Here is a 17,745-nt window from a genome sequence, read left to right as displayed (position 1 = left end):
AAATCTTACAGATCTCTAGGATAAGGAAAGACTTGTCTGAATTTCGTGTATATGATATATATTTCATAATCTGTTCAGACTTTAAGCAGCTCTAAAACAGAGTAGGTTGTTAAAGCAGTGCTTCTGTTACCAAGCAACATGTCTGTAAACAAGTCTGACATTTAACTAAAACACAATTAAAGGTATCTATCCTACAGTTACCTGGATTCAGAATTCTCCATATTTATGAATTTAGCCTGTAAGTGGTTAGAATTAATACTCACCTTTTGTATTGAGGTTTGATTTCAAACTTAGTTTGTTCAGAATTGTTAGAATGCTTTATTTATTTATTTATGACTGAGTCTCACTCTGTCGCCCAGGGTGGAGTGCAGTAGCGCGATCTCGGCTCACTGCAACCTCCGCCTCCTGGGTTCAAGCGATTCTCCTGCCTCAGCCTCCCGAGTAGCTGGGATTACAGGTGGGTGCCACCATGCCCGGCTTATTTTTTTATTTTAGTAGAGATGGGGTTTCACCATGTTGGCCAGGCTGGTCTCAAACTCCCGACCTCAGGTGATCCGCCCACCTCGGCCTCCCAAAGTGCTGGGATTACAGGTGTGAGCCACCGCACCAGGCCAGAATGCTTTAAATTACAAGTGTCACACAGGACTCTCCTGAGAGTTGCAAATGGTTTTGAGTTGTCCTTTGGTTATTTGGACAAAGTATGCTGGGTATTCCCCTTACTTTGAGTGTTTTCTTTCCAGATCAGATGAAGTGCGCGGACTGTATTTAGAACATTCTCAAATAATAGTGAAATACAATTTAGAATTCCATGCAGCACTGGGAGAATGAAACACTGATTATTCACAGGTAGTTTTTTTTCTTTTTTTTCTTTTTTTGAGACAGAGTTTCATTCTTGTCGCTCAGGCTGGAGTGCAGTGGTGGGATCTCAGCTCACTGCAACTTCCGCCTCCCAGTTTCAAGTGATTCTCTCCTCTCAGCCTCCCGAGTAGCTGGGGTTACAGGTGCATGCCACCATGCCCTGCTAATTTTTGTATTTTTAGTAGAGATGGGGTTTCACCATATTGCCCAGGCTGGTCACGAACTCCTGACTTCAGGCGATCTGCCCGCCTTGACCTCCCAAAGTGCTGGGATTACAGGTGTGAGCCAGCGTGCCTGGCCTATTCACAGGTAGTTTTTAATCCTTGGTTTACCAGTCACCTCACTGTCTCCTCTTATTGAACCCTTAATGATAAAATTTTTATGGCAAGTTGTTAGTTTTCAGAGCACTTTTTGAACTATCTTTTGAATCAATAACCTTTCAAGTAAGCAAGTATGTGAGAAAATTTGAGACATGATGAGACTAAATGACTTCTTTGAAATCTATTAATAATGGGAATTGGAACTTGAAGTTTAATGTTCTTTATGTCAGATGCCCTTATGTATTGCTAAAATCCATGGACTTAATTTTAGTTCTCTCCTCCTTTTTTCTATATGCTGATGTTGAAGTAATGAAATATTCAAAAGTTGGGCAAGGCAGAGGAGACAAATCAAGAATGACTCGTATAATCCTTAGTAATCAGAAATCAGCATTATGTCATGGGATGTTCTAATTCAAGAAGCTTAGAGTGAAATCTTAACAGAAAGATTAGTGAATTTTAGTGAATTGTCAGAATTTCCCCACCCCCAGGTACTGTCTCTTTGCCTAAAAGTAGATGAGCTTGCTTTTAATTTTGTCATACATAATATATTAGGTTCCATAAGTAAATTGCCCACATTGTTTAACCTATGTGCTTTTAGGGAATGTGTGTAAATCTGTGTAAAAAACTTCCTATTAACCCAAGTTCATGTTTCTTGACTTAAGGTGAATTATTTGAAATCCTCTCACCTTGCCTTTTCAAGTGTATGTTCTTTATGGAAAAGGTGTCTCTGCCCAGATTGGATTCTTCACTATCCCCTAAACCTGCTCTGTACTTTATCCTTTCCATATTAGTCTGCATATCTTTCTATCCCCCGTGACCTGATCTTATTCCCGTCTTTCTTAAAATCTAAATTGTACCTTTTCTATAAGGTTCAACTCCACCATGACCTCATACATACATACATAGGAATAGTATGTATTTGTGAGTTATATTTATTTGATACTTATACTTTTTATTGTATTATTTTAGCTTTCTTGACTTCCTAACTAGATTGTAAGCTTATTAAGGGCAGGACTTCAGATCTCGATGAGCTGTATCCTTAGTGTTTTCCAAATACAAGTTGCTGAATAAATGTTTCTTAAAGATGACTGATATGATTAGGCTTTGTGTCCCCACCCAAATCTCACCTTGAATTATAATCCCCATAATCCCCATATGTCAGGGGAGAGACCAGGTGGAGGGAATTGGATCATGGCGGTGGTTTCCCCTATACTGTTCTCGTGACAATGAGTTCTCATGAGATCTGATGGTTTTATAAGTGTTTGGTAGTTCCTCCTGCATTCATTCTCCTTCCTGCTACCTTGTGAAGAAGGTGCCTTGCTTCCCCTTCACCTTCTGCCATGATTGTAAGTTTTCTGACGCCTCTCCAGCCATGTGGAACTGTGAATCAATTAAACCTCTTTCCTTTATAAATTACCCAATCTCAGGCAGTTCTTTATAGCAATATGAAAATGGACTAATACAATGACAGATAGGCATTTCTACTTTCCCCCACTTTTGTAAGTATCATGAAAGTAAGGTTGTTGAGAGAAGAGAGTAAGTGAAGGGGAAATGGCAACAGTAAACTATAAAAAAGATTGAAGAGTGGGAATTCACGGAATCAGAAATAAAGATTCTGTTCCTAGAAAGTGAGTATTTGAGAATTTCCCATGGCAATACCAGCAGTAAGGACTCTCAGGAATGCTGGCACTATTCTTCAGTGGGCTTGGGGAGTTTGGTCAATTTCCTGGTTCCTAGTAGAATATCAGTTTATTAATTATGTTTTTTTCATCAGGACTGCCCTCTCTAGGTCATGGAGAGATCACTGACTGTCAAGTCTAGTACTATTTCTTCTTTTTTTTTTTGAGATGGAGTTTTGCTCTGTCGCCCAGGCTGGAGCGTAGTGGTGCAATCTTTGTTCACTGCAACCTCGAACTCGTGGGTTCACGTGATTCTCCTGCCTCAGCCTCCCAAGTGGCTGGGGCTACAGGTGCATGCCACCACACCTGGCTTTTTTTTTGTATTTTGAATAGAGACAGGGTTTCACCACATTGGCCAGGCTGGTCTCGGAACTCCTGGCCTCAAGTGATTCACCCACCTTGGCCTCCCAAAGTGCTGGGATTGTAGGTGTGAGCCAATGCGCCCGGCCTACTATTTCCTTTAACTGAGCTATAATCCAGGATGGAAGAAATTAAGGAAATGCCCAGTTATTTGCCTTCTGTATATTGTGACTTCAGATTGCTTTTGGATTAAAATTCAGAGTTAGTAGGAACCTAAACCTGGCCATTCCCTTTTGGAAAGCACCTATCTTCTGTCTCAAAATATGTCTATAAAATGTCCATGTAGTTTTTACAGTCTCACCAAAAATCCTGTATCTAATGCTTATAACAAAGAGTTACTTCAGTTGAAGATATAGAAAGTGAAGTTGAGTCTCAGAATGCTTTCATAAATATTCGTTTGATTCAGTTACTTCTTGAGTGAATTTGCCATTCTAGCTTCTGAGTTGTTGCCCAGTAACACAATTGCAGTATAATATAGCAACCCTTGAAAACAGTAGCATTGGACTATAGGGATTTTCCTGATGAAGTTGCATTGCCTATGTCTGATGTTCATATTCAGCCTCTCTCAAGTGTGATTGCATTTTGTTTTAAGGCAGCTATTTCAGATATTGTTAAACTTAAGGGGCATACAATATATGCTCTTAAGGATATTTTTTAGAGTACTGATGAATTATAACTTCTTTCACATTGTTTTCCACATAGAGATATATGATAATGTGTCCGGAATTGGTTCATTCTGGTGGGTTCTTGGTCTTGCTGACTTCAAGAATGAAGCTGCGGACCCTCGTGGTGAGTGTTGCAGTTCTTAAAGATGGTGTGTCTGGAGTTTGTTCCTTCAGATGTTCAGATGTGTCCGGAGTTTCTTCCTTCTGGTGGGTTCATGGTCTTGCTGACTTCAGGAGTGAAGCTGCAGACTTTTGCAGTGAATGCTACAGCTCTTAAAGGTGGCGCGTCCGGAGTTGTTCATTCCTCCCTGTGGGTTCGTGGTATTGCTGGCTTCAGGAGTGAAGCTGCAGACTTTCGCAGTGAGTGTTACAGCTCTTAAAGGTGGCGCGTCCGGCATTGTTTATTCCTCCCGGTGGGTTCGTGGTCTCGCTGACTTCAGGAGTGAAGCTGCGGACCTTCATGGTGAGTGTTACAGCTCATAAAGGTAGTGTGGACCCAAAGAGTGAGCAGCAGCAAGATTTATTGCGAAGAGCGAAAGAACAGAGCTTCCACAGCATGGAAGGGGACCCATGCGGGTTGCTGCTGGTGGCTCAGGTGCCTAGCTCTTCTTCCCTTATTTGGCCCCACCCATATCCTGCTAATTGGTCCATTTTACAGATAGCTGATTGGTCCATTTTACAGAGTGCTGATTGGTCCGTTTTTACAGAGTGCTGATTGGTGCGTTTACAAACCTTTAGTTAGACACAGAGCGCTGATTGGTGCATTTGCAATCCTTTAGCTAGACAGAAAAGTTCTCCAAGTCCACACCGGACCCAGAATCCCAGCTGGCTTCACGTCTCAATAAGTATGTATTGAATTATTTTTTGTGTGAAGGACACGTGAAAATACTGGTTCAATTAAAGATTATTCTGGGCAGAAAAAGTATTATGTAATAACAGACTTCTCTACAACTGATATAGCCAGCCAGAGCTGGAGTGGATGAAGTTGAAATGGTTCTTTATAACATTTTTGTATTACTTCTAGAGCTTCATAGAAAGCTGAGATCACTAAGCACAATTTAATAGGTACTCTAATTTTTTTTTTTTTTTGAGACATAGTCTTACTCTGTCAGCAGGCTAGAGTGCAGTGGTGTGATCTCAGCTCACTGCAACCTCTGCCTCCTGGGTTCAAGCGATTCTCCTGCCTTAGCCTCCCAAGTAGCTGGGACTACAGGCACGTGCAACCATGCCCAGCTAATTTTTTGATTTTTAAGAGAGACGGAATTTCACTATGTTAGCCAGGATGGTCTTGATCTCCTGACCTTATGACCCACCTGCCTTGGCCTCCCAAAGTGCTGGGATTACAGGTGTGAGCCACTGCGCCCGGCCTAGGCACTGTAATTTTGTGGGAAGAGAATTGTGATTCAGGAGACCAAGGCTTGACTGGGTGAGTCACTTCACCTTTCATGGCCTATTTTCTCATTTGAAAACATAAATCTCTGAAAGTTTCCTTCAGAAATGGTATGCTTCCAATTTAAAGCAAATTTTATTTCTCTTATATATGGGTTTAATCAATATTTGAGTGCCTATTATGTGTCTCAGGCTATGCTAGGCACTGGGGAGATTGTGAATAAGACATAGTGCTAAGTCTCAAGCACCTTATTCTCTGATGGGAGAAATGGACAAGGTAATTAGTAATTTGTAATAAAGCATGTTAAATGCTATAAGGATAGATAAGAATGTGTTTTGGGGCATGTAGGAAGAATACCTGGCCTAGAACTAGAAAGAATACACAAAAATTGAGGAATGTCTCTTTAGAATCTTGTAAGTGTAGTTGTAGGGTGTACAGAGCAGTATTCAACTTGGCCCGGAGGAAGTTAGTCAAAGAAAACTAGGGAAACAATTCTTGAAGTTGGAGAGAGAGAAGAGTCATCAACGTTAGTGGTAGTTGAAATACCAGGTATAGATGAGGTTCCTAGTAAGAGTTGTGTAGAATCAGAAGAGAGCTTGTGAACACCAGCATGTAATAGGAAGGGGGAGAAAGAAAGTAGGAAAACCAGAGTAGGGTAACGTTTTGGAAACCAAAGAAAGAATGCACATCACATTTAGTTTATTGATTAAATGGAAATTGTTGCTCAAGAAACATTGAGTGTGTAGTCCTATAAATGTAAACCTATCTAAATAAAGATGCCCTCTACAAAGATCTGAACTTGCAAATGGGGGTAGTTTAAGTCCTTGTTTAGCAGCGTAACAGAGGAAAGAGTATGTACTTTGGAGCCTGGATCCTGAGAGTGAAGGTTAGATTACTAGCTGCGTAACTTTTTGAACCAGTTACTTAATTTTTTGGTCCTTAATGTATGGATTAAAATAAGGTAAGCTGTAAACTTGACTTTAGTGGGCATTGTTGATTTTTATCCTTGCCATTGTTAATGACTCTTCTGAACTACATACCCTTCTTTTCCTTCCCCATCCCCAGTCATATTCTTTCATCCTTCAAGATCCACCAAAATTCCTGCCTTTTCTTTGATATCTTCCTATATGGATGATATTACAAATTTTCTGTAATGGAATGAACATGTCCTGTGTCCCTTAGAATTAGCAACGTTATTCTTTTTTCTTTTTCTTTTTTAAAGCCTTAAGAAGGAAATTGTATTATCTCACATGTAAGAAGTCTAGAGATAGGTGGTTCTAAGATTGTCAATTAAGTGGCTTAGTGATAATCTTTAAGAACCTGGATTCTTTTTGCTTGGTCATCCTTTGAACTCAGCCTTGATTACTACAACTATCATCAAATTTTCCAAAGTTTGGAAGAGATAACTTCTTTCTTCTACCTAGCCTTTTTAAAACAGCTTTATTGAGTTATATTTTACCTACCATAAAAACCACTCATTGTAAGTGTACAATTTAATGGTTTTTAGCAACTTTATAGAGTTGTGCGACTGTCATCACAAGGCAATTTCTGACATTTTATCAGTCTCCTAGATTCTCTCAAGCTTATTTGCATTTAAGGTAACTCCTTCCCACAGCCCCAGAGAACCACTGATCTACTTTCTATCACTATAAATTTGTCTTTTCTAGATATTTCATATAAATGGAATCAATACAGTAGTCTTTTGCATCTGGCTTCTTTAACTTCATGCTTTTGAGGTTTATTTAATGTATGTATATCAATGTTTTGTTCTTTTTAATTGTTGCATAGTATTCGTGTGTATTTTCCATTCACCAGTTGAATAGTATTGGTGAATAGTATTTCCCATTTACTGGTAACTGGTGAATAGTATTTCCCATTCACTAGGTGATAGACATTGGATGGTTTCCAGTTTTTGGCTGTTATGAATAATGCTGCTATGAAGATTTGTCTGTAATTCCTTGTGTGAGCATATGTATTCATTTGTTTTGGGTAAATTCCTAGGAGTGGAATTGTTGAATTATATGGTAAGCTTATTTTTAACTTTTAAAGAAACTGTCAAAATGTTTTCCAAAGTAGCTGTACCAATTACATCCTACCAGCAATGTATGATGATTCCAGTTTCTCCACATCCTCACCAACAGTTGGTATTGTCTTTTTAAGTATAGCCATTCTAGTTAGTATCTAGTAGTATCCCATTGTAATTTTAATTTGCATTTCCCTGCACAGTAATGTTGGACACCTTTTTCTGTGGTTATTGGCCATTTGGTGGAATATCTGTTTAAGGCATTTGCCCATTTTTTAGCTGGGTTTTTTTTTTTTTTGGTCTTACTGAGTTGTAAGAGTTCTTTATATATGCTGGATGAAAGTTTGTATTGTTTTTAATATCAGAGATAAGATTTGCAAGTATTTCTCCCAGTTGGTGTCTTGGCTTTTCATATTTTTACTGTTGTCTTTTGAAGTGCAAAAGTTTTTAATGAAGTCATTTCTTTTGTGTGTGTGGCACGTACTTTCATGTTATGTATATGAACTTTTTGCCTAATCCAAGGTCCCAAAGATTTTTCTTTGAGCTCCCAAAGGTTTTCTTTGAGCTCTTTCCTTTAAATATAAGGTTCATATTGAATTAACCATGCATTTGATGTAAGAAGAGGATCTAAGTTCATTTTTTAAAAACATGAATGCCAAATTATCCAGTACCATTTGTTAAAAAGACTGTTCTTTTCCCTTCAATTGTATTGGCATCTTTGTAAAATATCAGTTGACTATAATGTAAGAATTTATTCCTAGACTCATGTCTATAAACCTATCCTTACTCCAACACTATTCTGTCTTGATTACTGCAGTTTTATAGTAAGTTTCAAAATAAGTAGTGTAACATTTTCTTCTTTTTCAAAATTGGTTCTATGCTCTTTCCATTTCCATATACAATTTAGGATCAGCTTGTTAATTTCTACAAAAACACATCTGATGTTTGTAGGATTTGCATTGAATCTATCCATCAATATGGGAAGAATCACTAACTTAACAATCTTGAGTCTTCCAATCCATGAACATGTAATATCTCTCCATTTACTTAGATCTTTCATTTCTCTTAATGTTTTTTACTTTTCAGTGTACAAATCGTGCACTTATTTGGTTAAATTTATTCCTAAGACTGTTATAATTTTGATGCTCTTGGAAATGGAGTTTTCATGATTTGATTTCAAATTGTTCATTGTTAGCACAAAAAAATGCAATCGTCCAGGCTTGGTGGCTCACCCCTGTAATCCCAGCACTTTGGGATCCAAGGCAGGTGGATCACGAGGTCAGGAGATCGAGACCATCCTGGCTAACACGGTGAAACCCCGTCTCTACTAAAAATACAAAAAAGTTAGCTGGGTGTGGTGGCGGGCACCTGTAGTCCCAGCTACTCGGGAGGCTGAGGCAGGAGAATGGCGTGAACCCGGGAGGCGGAGCTTGCAGTGAGCTGAGATCGTGCCACTGCACTCCAGCCTAGAAGACAGAGCGAGAATCTGTCTAAAAAAAAATGCAGCCAATTTTTGCATATTGTTTGTACATAGATGATCATGTCTCAAAATGATACTTTTTCTTTCCAATCTCAATGTTATTTATTTCTTCATTTTTGCTTTAATTCTTGGGTTAGACCCTCCAGTAAGATGTTGAAGAGAAGTGTTGAATGTGCATTGCATTACTCCCAGTCTTAGGGGGAAAACATGCAGATTTTTGCCATCAGGTATAATGTTAGCTGTAGATTTTCTATAGATTCCCTTTGAAGAAGGTTAAGGAAGCTCCCTTATGTTCCTAGTTTGTTGCAAGTTTTTAATCATGAGTGGGTGTTAGATTTTGTCATGTTTTTTCCTGCATCTGATGATATGGTTATATGATTTTTATTGTTAGTATGCTATATATTAATTGATTGCTGGAGATTAAACCCACCCTGTATTCCTGGGACAGATCGCACTTGGTCATGCTGTAAAATCTTTTTTTTTTTTTTTTTTTTTTTTTTTTTTTTATTGTTTGAGACAGACTCTTGCTCTGTGACCCAGGCTGAAGTGCAGTGGTGTGATTTTGGCTCACTGCAGCCTCAAACTCCTGGGCTCATGCGATTCTCCGGCTTCAGCCTCCCAAGTGGCTGGGGCTACAGGCTCATGCCACCACACCTGGCTATTTTTCTTTTTTTTTTTTCGGTATTTTTTGTAGAGACAGGGTTTTGCCAGGTTGCCTGGGCTGTTCTTGAACTCCTTGGCTCAAGCGATTTACCTGCGTGGACTCCCAAAGTGCTGGGACTACAGGCTTAAGCCACCATGCCCAGTCCGTGCTGTATAATCTCTGTTATATGTTGTTGAATATGGTTTGTCTGATTATTATTAAGGAATTTTGGGTATATGTTGCTGAGGGATATTAGTCTGTTGGTTGCTCGTGATCTTGCTCTTACTGCTTTAAATGTTTGATAGCATTCATTAGTGCAGTTGTGGGGGCCTGGCCATTTCTTTGTGGGAATATTTAAAATTATTGGTTCAGTTTCTTCACTTCTTGTTATAGGTCTATTCAGATTTTCTCTTTCTTCTAGAGTTTTGGTAATTTGTATGTTCTAGGAAGTGTAGTCCATTTCATATAAATTATCTAATTTGTTGATATGAAGTTTGTATTAAGAAATCCTTTAATAATTTAAGGTTGGCAATAATTTTCCCTCTTTCATTCTTGATTTTGGTAATTTGTATCTCTTATTTTCTTGGTCAGTATAGTGAAGTTTTTTTTTTTTTTTTTTCGATTTTGTTGATCTTTCCAAAGAACCAATCTTTTATTTCACTGATTATTTTTCATATCTATATTTTCTATTTCACTGATTTCCACACTACAAAATTATTATTTTTCTGCTTGTTTTGGGTTTAATATCCCCTCTGCTCATTATTTTTCTAGTTTCCTAAGATGGAAGCTTAGATTATTGGTTTGAGACCTTTTTTCTTTTCTCATATAAATGTTTAAAACTATACATTTCCTTCTAAGCACTGCTTTAGTTGCATTCTGTACATTTTGGTTTGCTGTGTTTTGTTTTCATTCCATTCGAAATATATTTTAAAATTTTTCCTTGCAATTTCTTCTTTGATCAATGGGTTATTTAGAGGTATGTTTTAAAATTTACCAATAATTGAGGTGTTCCTAGATTTATTTTTGTTCGGATGACTAATTCCATTGTGATCAGATCACACATTTTTTATGAGTTCAATCTTTTAAATTTTATTGAGACTTGTCTTGTGCCCCAGTATGCGGTGTATCCTGGAAAATTTTCCTTGTGTTTGTAAAAAGGTTGTATATTCTGCAATCATTGGGTGGTATTTTCTGTCAGTTATGTCAAGTTTATTGATGAGGTTAGTCAAGACTTCTATATCCTTGCAGATTTTCTGTCTTTTTCTATCAGTCATTGCAGTCTTCAGCTGTTTTTGTTGAATTATCTATTTATTTCTCTTTTTAATTATCTCTTTTTTTGCTTCATGTATTTTGGGGTTCTTTGGTTAGATGGACAGTTATTGTTATATCTTCCTGATATAGTGACCCTGTTTTCATTATGAAATGGCCTCCTTTGTCTGTAATATTTCTTATCTTAAAATCTATTTTTCTTGGTACTATAGCCACTCTAGTTTTTTTTGTGGTTACTGTTTCTATGGTGTATTTTTTTTTTAAATCCTTTTAATTTTAACCTATTTATGTCTTTGAATTGAAGATTTATCTCTTGTTGACAGCCTATAGTTAGGTTTTGTAATCCATTGTAATATAATCCCCCCTTTGAATAGAGTGTTTAGTTCATTCACATGTGATGTAATTGATATTATTGGATTTACATCTGCATTTTTCATATTTGTTTTCTGTTTGTGTCATTTGTTTTTTGCTTTTTCCTCTTTTCTTTACCATCTTTCTGTGTTAAATATTCTTTAGTGTATCTTTTTATTTCTGTTGATTTCTTTTGCTATATTGTTAGGGATTACAATATGCCTTTTAACTTAATTACAGTCTCCTTCAGAATAATACTAAATTCTGATAAATTATAGAAACTTTCCTCCAGTGTTATCTGTTTTTTCTCTTTTTGGTGCTATTATTATTATATATATTACAGCTGTATGTATTACAAACTCAGCGACACAGTACTATAATTATTCCTTTATGTAGTCTTATGTCTTTAAACGAGATGAAGTGAAAATAATTATATTTTTAGAGTCTTTAATATTTACTGATGTAATTACAGTTTCCAATGAGCTTCATTCTCCTGTAGAGTTTTATTTTTCTTTTTTTTCCAGACAGGTTCTCCTGTTTTCCAGGCTGGAGTGCAATAGTGCGATCTTGGCTCACTGCAGCCTCCGCTTACCCAGTTCAAGCAATCCTCCTGCCTCAGCCTCTCAAGTAGCTGGAACTACAGGCACGTGCCACCACACCTGGCTATTTTTTGTAGAGATGGGGTTTTGCCATGTTGCCCAGGCTGGTCTCGAACTTCTGGGCTCAAGTGAGCCACCCACCTTGGCCTCTCAAAGTGCTGGGATTACAGGCATGAGCCACTGTGCCCAGCCTAGATTAAACTTTATGGTGTGACTTCCTTTTATCCTGAGGGACTTCCGTTGTTATTTCTCATAAGGCATGTCTCACAGCAGCGACTTGTCTTCGTCTTTGGTTATCTATCTGAAAATGTCTTTATTTCATCTTCATTTTTGAAGGGCAGTTTTGCTGAATATAGAATTTTTAGTGGTGAGTTTTTTGTGTTTCTTTAAAAAAATTTGTTTTTTCCATGTCATTTCTGATGAGAAATCAATGTTAATAATATTGTTGTTGCCCTGTATGTGAAGTCATTTTTGTCTCGCTCCTTTTTAAAGATTTCCTCTTTGTGTTTCAGCATTTGCAGGTTTCTTTGGATTTGTTGGGCTGTTTAGATGTGTCAAATAATGTTTTTCATTAAATTAGGGAAATTTTTGGCGATTATTTCTTCAAAACTTCTTTTCTGCCTCTTTCTCTCTTTACTGACCTTCTAGAACTCCCACTGCATATTTCGTGTACAGTATGTCGTCACTTAACATTATTTTTTATTTTTCTTTTTCTTTGAGGTGGAGTCTTGCTCTCTTACCAGGCTGGAGTGCAGTGGCATGATCTCAGCTCAGTGCAGCTTCCACCTCTCAGGTTCAAGCGATTCTCTTGCCTCAGCCTTCCAAGTAGCTGGGACTATAGGTGCGCACCACCACACCTGGCTAATTTTTGTAATTTTAGTAGAGATGGGGTTTCACCCTGTTGGCCAGGATGGTCTCAATCTCCTGACCTCATGATCTGCCTGCCTTGCCCTCCCAAAGTGCTGGGATTACAGGCATGAGCCACCACGCCCGGCCGTCACTTAGCATTATTGATAGGTTCTTGGAAACTGACTTTAAGTGAAATGATGTATCATGAAACCAACTTTACCCTAGACTAATTGATAAAAACAATAGTTAAATTCCTATGGCATATCTCTGGTCAAAAAACATCATCAAACTTCTAAATAAAGACCCAAGACACTTCCAACATTAAACGTTGAAATAAATGTGAGCTATAATGTTTAAGAAAGATTAGTAAAAAAAACAAGTAAGATAGTTACTTACCTAATTTTTGGTGAACCAGTGAGTGACAATGGTCATAGTGGTGGTGGGTTAACCCAAGAAATAAATGTTTGCAAAGCAAAAAATATAAGGGACACCTCTTACTATCATGCAGTTCAAAAATAATCACAAATATGGCAGGCTTGATAAGAGTGCTTTTGTACTACATAGTATTGTCATGCATTTACATGATTATATACTTTATTTGAAATTTCATTTTACAATAATTTGTATTCATTCATTCATTCATTTTCCAGCCTGCTGTAGGGTTCAGGCTTTCTGGTGGCTAGAGCCTATCCTGGCACAGAACCAACCCTGGACAGGATGACATTCCATTGTGTGGTGCACTTAAATACACACCCATAATCATTCCTACTGGGACAATTTCAATCTCCCAGTGAATCTAATGTGCACATCTTTAGGATATGAGAAGAGAAAACTGGAGTACTTGGAAAATACAAACAAATGTTTACTTAATCTTTTTTGGTGAAGTGTCCATTTGAATGTTTTGCCCATTAAAAAAATTTTGATTGTTTATTTTCCTATCATTTAGTTTTGAGAGTTCTTTATTCTGGATGCAAGTGCTTTATAAGATTTATGATTTGCAGTTTTTCCCCTGAGTCTGGTATATCTTGTCATTTATGTAACAGTGGATTTTGAAGAGTAGTGGATTTTGAAGTTCTTAATTTTGATGAAATCCAGTTTGTCAGTTTTTTCTTTTATGGACTGTGCTTTTGGTGTTATATCTGAGAAGTCTTAACCCAAGATCAAAATGATTTTCTCCTGTATTTTTTTTTAGGAGGTTTATAGTTTAGGTTTTTAATTCAGGCCTCTGATTTATTTTGATCCTATTTTTGTATATGGCGTGGGGAGCAACTTGAAGTTCTTTGTGTGTGTGTGTGTGTGTGTGTGTGTGTGTGTGTGTGTATGGAAAGGCAATTGTTCCAGGACCATTTGTTGAAAAGACTATCCTTTCTTCACTGAATTGACTGCATTTTTGTCAGAAATCAATTGACTGTTTCTATTTGACTCTATTTCTGGACAGTCTTTTTTGTTTAATGGATTTTTGTGACTGATTTAATACTACATAGTTTTGATTTCTATGGCACTTTAATAAGTGAAGTCAGGTAATGCAAGTCTTCTAACTTTGTTCTTTTTCAAAGTTTTTTTTTTGGCTCTTCTGGGTCCCTTGTGTTTCCATATGAATTTTAGAATCAGCTTGTTAATTTCCATGAAAACTCGGTATTTTGAATGACACTGCATTGAATTTGGGAGAAATTAACATCTTAACAATATTGAATTTTCTGATCCACAAATATGGCATTTCTTGCTATTGTAACCTGCTTTTTAAAAACAATTATAAAATAGATATAGAGGCTCACTATGTTGCCCAGGCTGATCTTGAACTCCTGGGGTGAAGTGAGCCTCCCACCTTGACCTCCCAAAATGCTGAGATTACGGGCATGAGCCACCACACCTGGCCATGACCTGCTTTTTTAATAGTCTCTTTTTCCATTGTAAACACCACTATTAAGTTAGTACCATGAGGATAAGAACTGATTCTATCCTCCATTCCTACCTGGAATTTAGGATGCACTCAGTAAACATTTACTGAATGACAAATAAAAGAAGATTCTTGAACATAAATGTTTGTGCATCTCTAATTAGTTTCTCAGGATTAATTCCTAAAATTAGAATTACTAAATGAAAAGATATATTCATTTTGAAAGCTTTTGCTTAGTAGACTGTCCTCCAGAATTTTTAACTTTTGAGGTAGAAATTTCTTTTCTTTTCTTTTCGGAGTTGGAGTTTTGTTCTTGTTGCCCAGGCTGGAGTACAATGGCCTGATCTCGGCTCACTGGAACCTCTGCATCCCACGTTCAAGTGATTATCCTCTCTCAGCCTCCTGAGTACTGGGATTACAGGTGCCTGCCACCATGCCTGGCTAATTTTTGTATCTTTAGTTGAGAAAGGGTTTCACCACGTTGGCCAGGCTGATCTTGAATTTCTGACCTCAGGTGATCTGCCCACCTCGGTCTCCCAAAGTACTGGAATTACGGGCGTGAGCCACCACGCCCGGCCTGAGGTAGAAATTTCTTGATAACTAACTATAACGCATGCATAATTGGTTAGCAAACAGTGTTCTTGGTGACATCCTTCCCCAAGGTTTCTCTGAAATTACATTACAAGCCTATGGGAGAGTAGGATTCACATCATAGAAATTTTGTGGATCACTTTACTGTCATTAACAGTTTACTGGAATTGGGAACTATGAAGATGAACAAAACAGTAGAAGATTATATGTAGTTTTTCCTTTGAGGAATTTATAGTTTCTTTGGAAAACATAGTTTATATAGTTATAAAGCATCTGGAGGGGAAAAGTGCAGACATTATAGAATATAGAATAAATTAGGCCGGGCACAGTGGCTCACGCCTGTAATCCCAGCACTTTGCGAGGCCAAGGTGGGTGGATCACTTGAAGTCAGGAGTTCCAGACCAGCCTTGCCAACATGGTGAAACCCTGTCTCTAAAAATACAAAAGATAGCCGGGCGTGGTGCGTGCCTGTAATCCCAGCCACTCGGGAGGCTGAGGCAGGAGAATCACTTGAACCCGGGGGACGGAGGTTGCAGTGAGCCGAGATTGCGCCATTGTACTCTAGCCTGGGTGACAGGGTGAGGTTCTGTCTCAAAAAAATATATGTTTATATAGAATAAATATCCTGGGGCAAGCACACGGAAGGCAGGAACCTATAAAGCACACAGACAAAAGCTACTCTTTCTGTTCACTTTTAGAGCAACTAAAACTCCGAAAATAGTTTTGTGATTTTGCAGACTGTAGGGTTTCAGGTTTGACTCTGATTGTGATTTGTGGATTAATAGACAAGGTTTAAGAAGGTATTTTAATTTGGCATAACTGTATGAACAAAGTTGTGAAGGCAAAGAGAAATGTGTTTGAGGGTCTGTAAACTTAATTGACTCTAGCAAAGGGGTCCTGGGGGTCTGTAAACTTAATTGACTCTAGCAAAGGGGTCCTGTGGGGCAGCAAAATGTTTGAATTTGTATAGGGAGCTGGCTAATACGGGGCTGTGAGTTTAGCTGGGAAATTTAGATTTGAGTCAGGAAAGAATAAGGATTATCATAGGAGTTATAGTGACGAAGGCAATGTATGAGAAAGATTGTTTTGGTGATATTTGTAGGCTATGTAAGAATGAGAAAATACTAAAGTCTGGGACACTGTCTAGGAGGCTTCTGTTAAGTGTAAAATATTTAAGATTCGGCACTGGAGTGTGATGGCTCTAGAAATGGGGAAGAATGATTAAATTCAACAAACAGATGAAGAAGAATCAGTAGGATTAATTTGTTATAAATAGAGGATAGAGGATGGGTAGTGGTTAAGAAATGAGAGGAGGATATTGGTAACTGACTTTTTTAAGGAGACAAGTAGAAAATTTGAACCTAATGAACTGAATTTTTGTTAAGTTGATGTAGCAGATAAAATGTGATAACTTTTCCTCACCTATTACTAGATTCATGACTGAGACCCCTATAACAAAAGACAGATTATCAAGAGGAAAGCATACACATTTATTTAATGAAACCTTTACTTTATATGAGTCTTCAGAAATGAAGACTGAAAGAAACAGGGAAACCTTTCTTTCCGTGTTTTTTCTAAAAAAAAAAAACATTATTTCAATAGTTTTGGGGTAACAGGTGGTGTTTGGTTACATGGATAACTTATTTAGTGGTGATTTCTGAGATTTTCCTGCACCCATCACTTGAGCAGTGTACACTGCACCCGGTGTGTAGTCTTTTAACCCTCACCCCCCTCCCTCCTTCCCCCCAGGTCCCCAGAGTCCATTATATCATTCTTATGCCTTTGCATCCTCATAGCTTAGCTCCCACTTGTGAGAAGATACGGTGTTTGATTTTCCATTCCTGAGTTATTTCAGTTAGAATAATGGCCTCCAATTCCATCTCGGTTGCTGTGAATAATGGCCTCCAATGCCATCTCAGTTGCTGTGAATGCCATTATTTCATTCCTTTTTATGGCTGAGTAGTATTGCATTATATATATATACCTACCACATTTTCTTTATCTACTCATTGGTTGATGGGCATTTAGTCTGGTTCCATATTTTTGCAGTTGCAAATGTGCTGCTATAAACATGCATGTTCAAGTGTCTTTTTCATGTAATGACTTCTTTTCCTCTGGGTAGATACCCAATAGTGAGATTGCTGGATCAAATGGTAGTTCTACTTTTAGTTTTTTTTTTTTTTTTTGAGAAGGAGTCTCGCTCTGTCGCCCAGGCTGGAGTGCAGTGGTGCGATCTCGGCTCACTGCAAGCTCCGCCTCCTGGGTTCACACCATTCTCCTGCCTCAGCCTCCCGAATACCTGGGACTACAGGTGCCCACCACCACACCCAGCTAATTTTTTGTATTTTTAGTAGAGACGGGGTTTTACCATGTTAGTCAGGATGGTCTTGATCTCCTGGCCTTGTGATCCACCTGCCTCGGCCTCCCAAAGTGCTGGGATTACAGGCGTGAGCCACCACGCCCAGCCTACTTTTCATTCGTTAAGGAATCTCCACACTGTTTTCTATAGTGGTTGTACTAGTTTACCTTCCCACCAGCAGTGTAAAAGTGTTCCCTTTTCACTACATCCTCGTCACCGTCTATTATTTTTTGATTTTTAAATTATGGCCATTCTTGCAGGACTAAGGTGGTAGTGCATTGTGGTTTTGATTTGCATTTCCCTGATAGTGATGTTGAACATTTTTTCATATGTCTGTTGGCCATTTGTATATCTTTTGAGAATTGTCTATTCATGTCCTTTCCCTAATTTTTGATGGGAATATTTGGTTTTT

General features: G+C 38.0%; 1 protein-coding gene across 10 annotated transcripts in view; it reads left to right on the top strand.

Moving 5' to 3' along the window:
* The window catches only part of CEP83 (centrosomal protein 83), a 154,037-nt gene that overhangs the window by 1,493 nt on the left and 134,799 nt on the right, over positions 1 to 17,745 (top strand). The window lies entirely within an intron of this gene.

The sequence above is a fragment of the Pan paniscus genome, chromosome 10, assembly GCF_029289425.2.
Source record: "Pan paniscus chromosome 10, NHGRI_mPanPan1-v2.0_pri, whole genome shotgun sequence".
NCBI classification, from domain to species: domain Eukaryota; kingdom Metazoa; phylum Chordata; class Mammalia; order Primates; family Hominidae; genus Pan; species Pan paniscus.
Note: the sequence above shows the minus strand (reverse complement) of the source record. Positions and strands in the feature narration are given on the sequence as shown.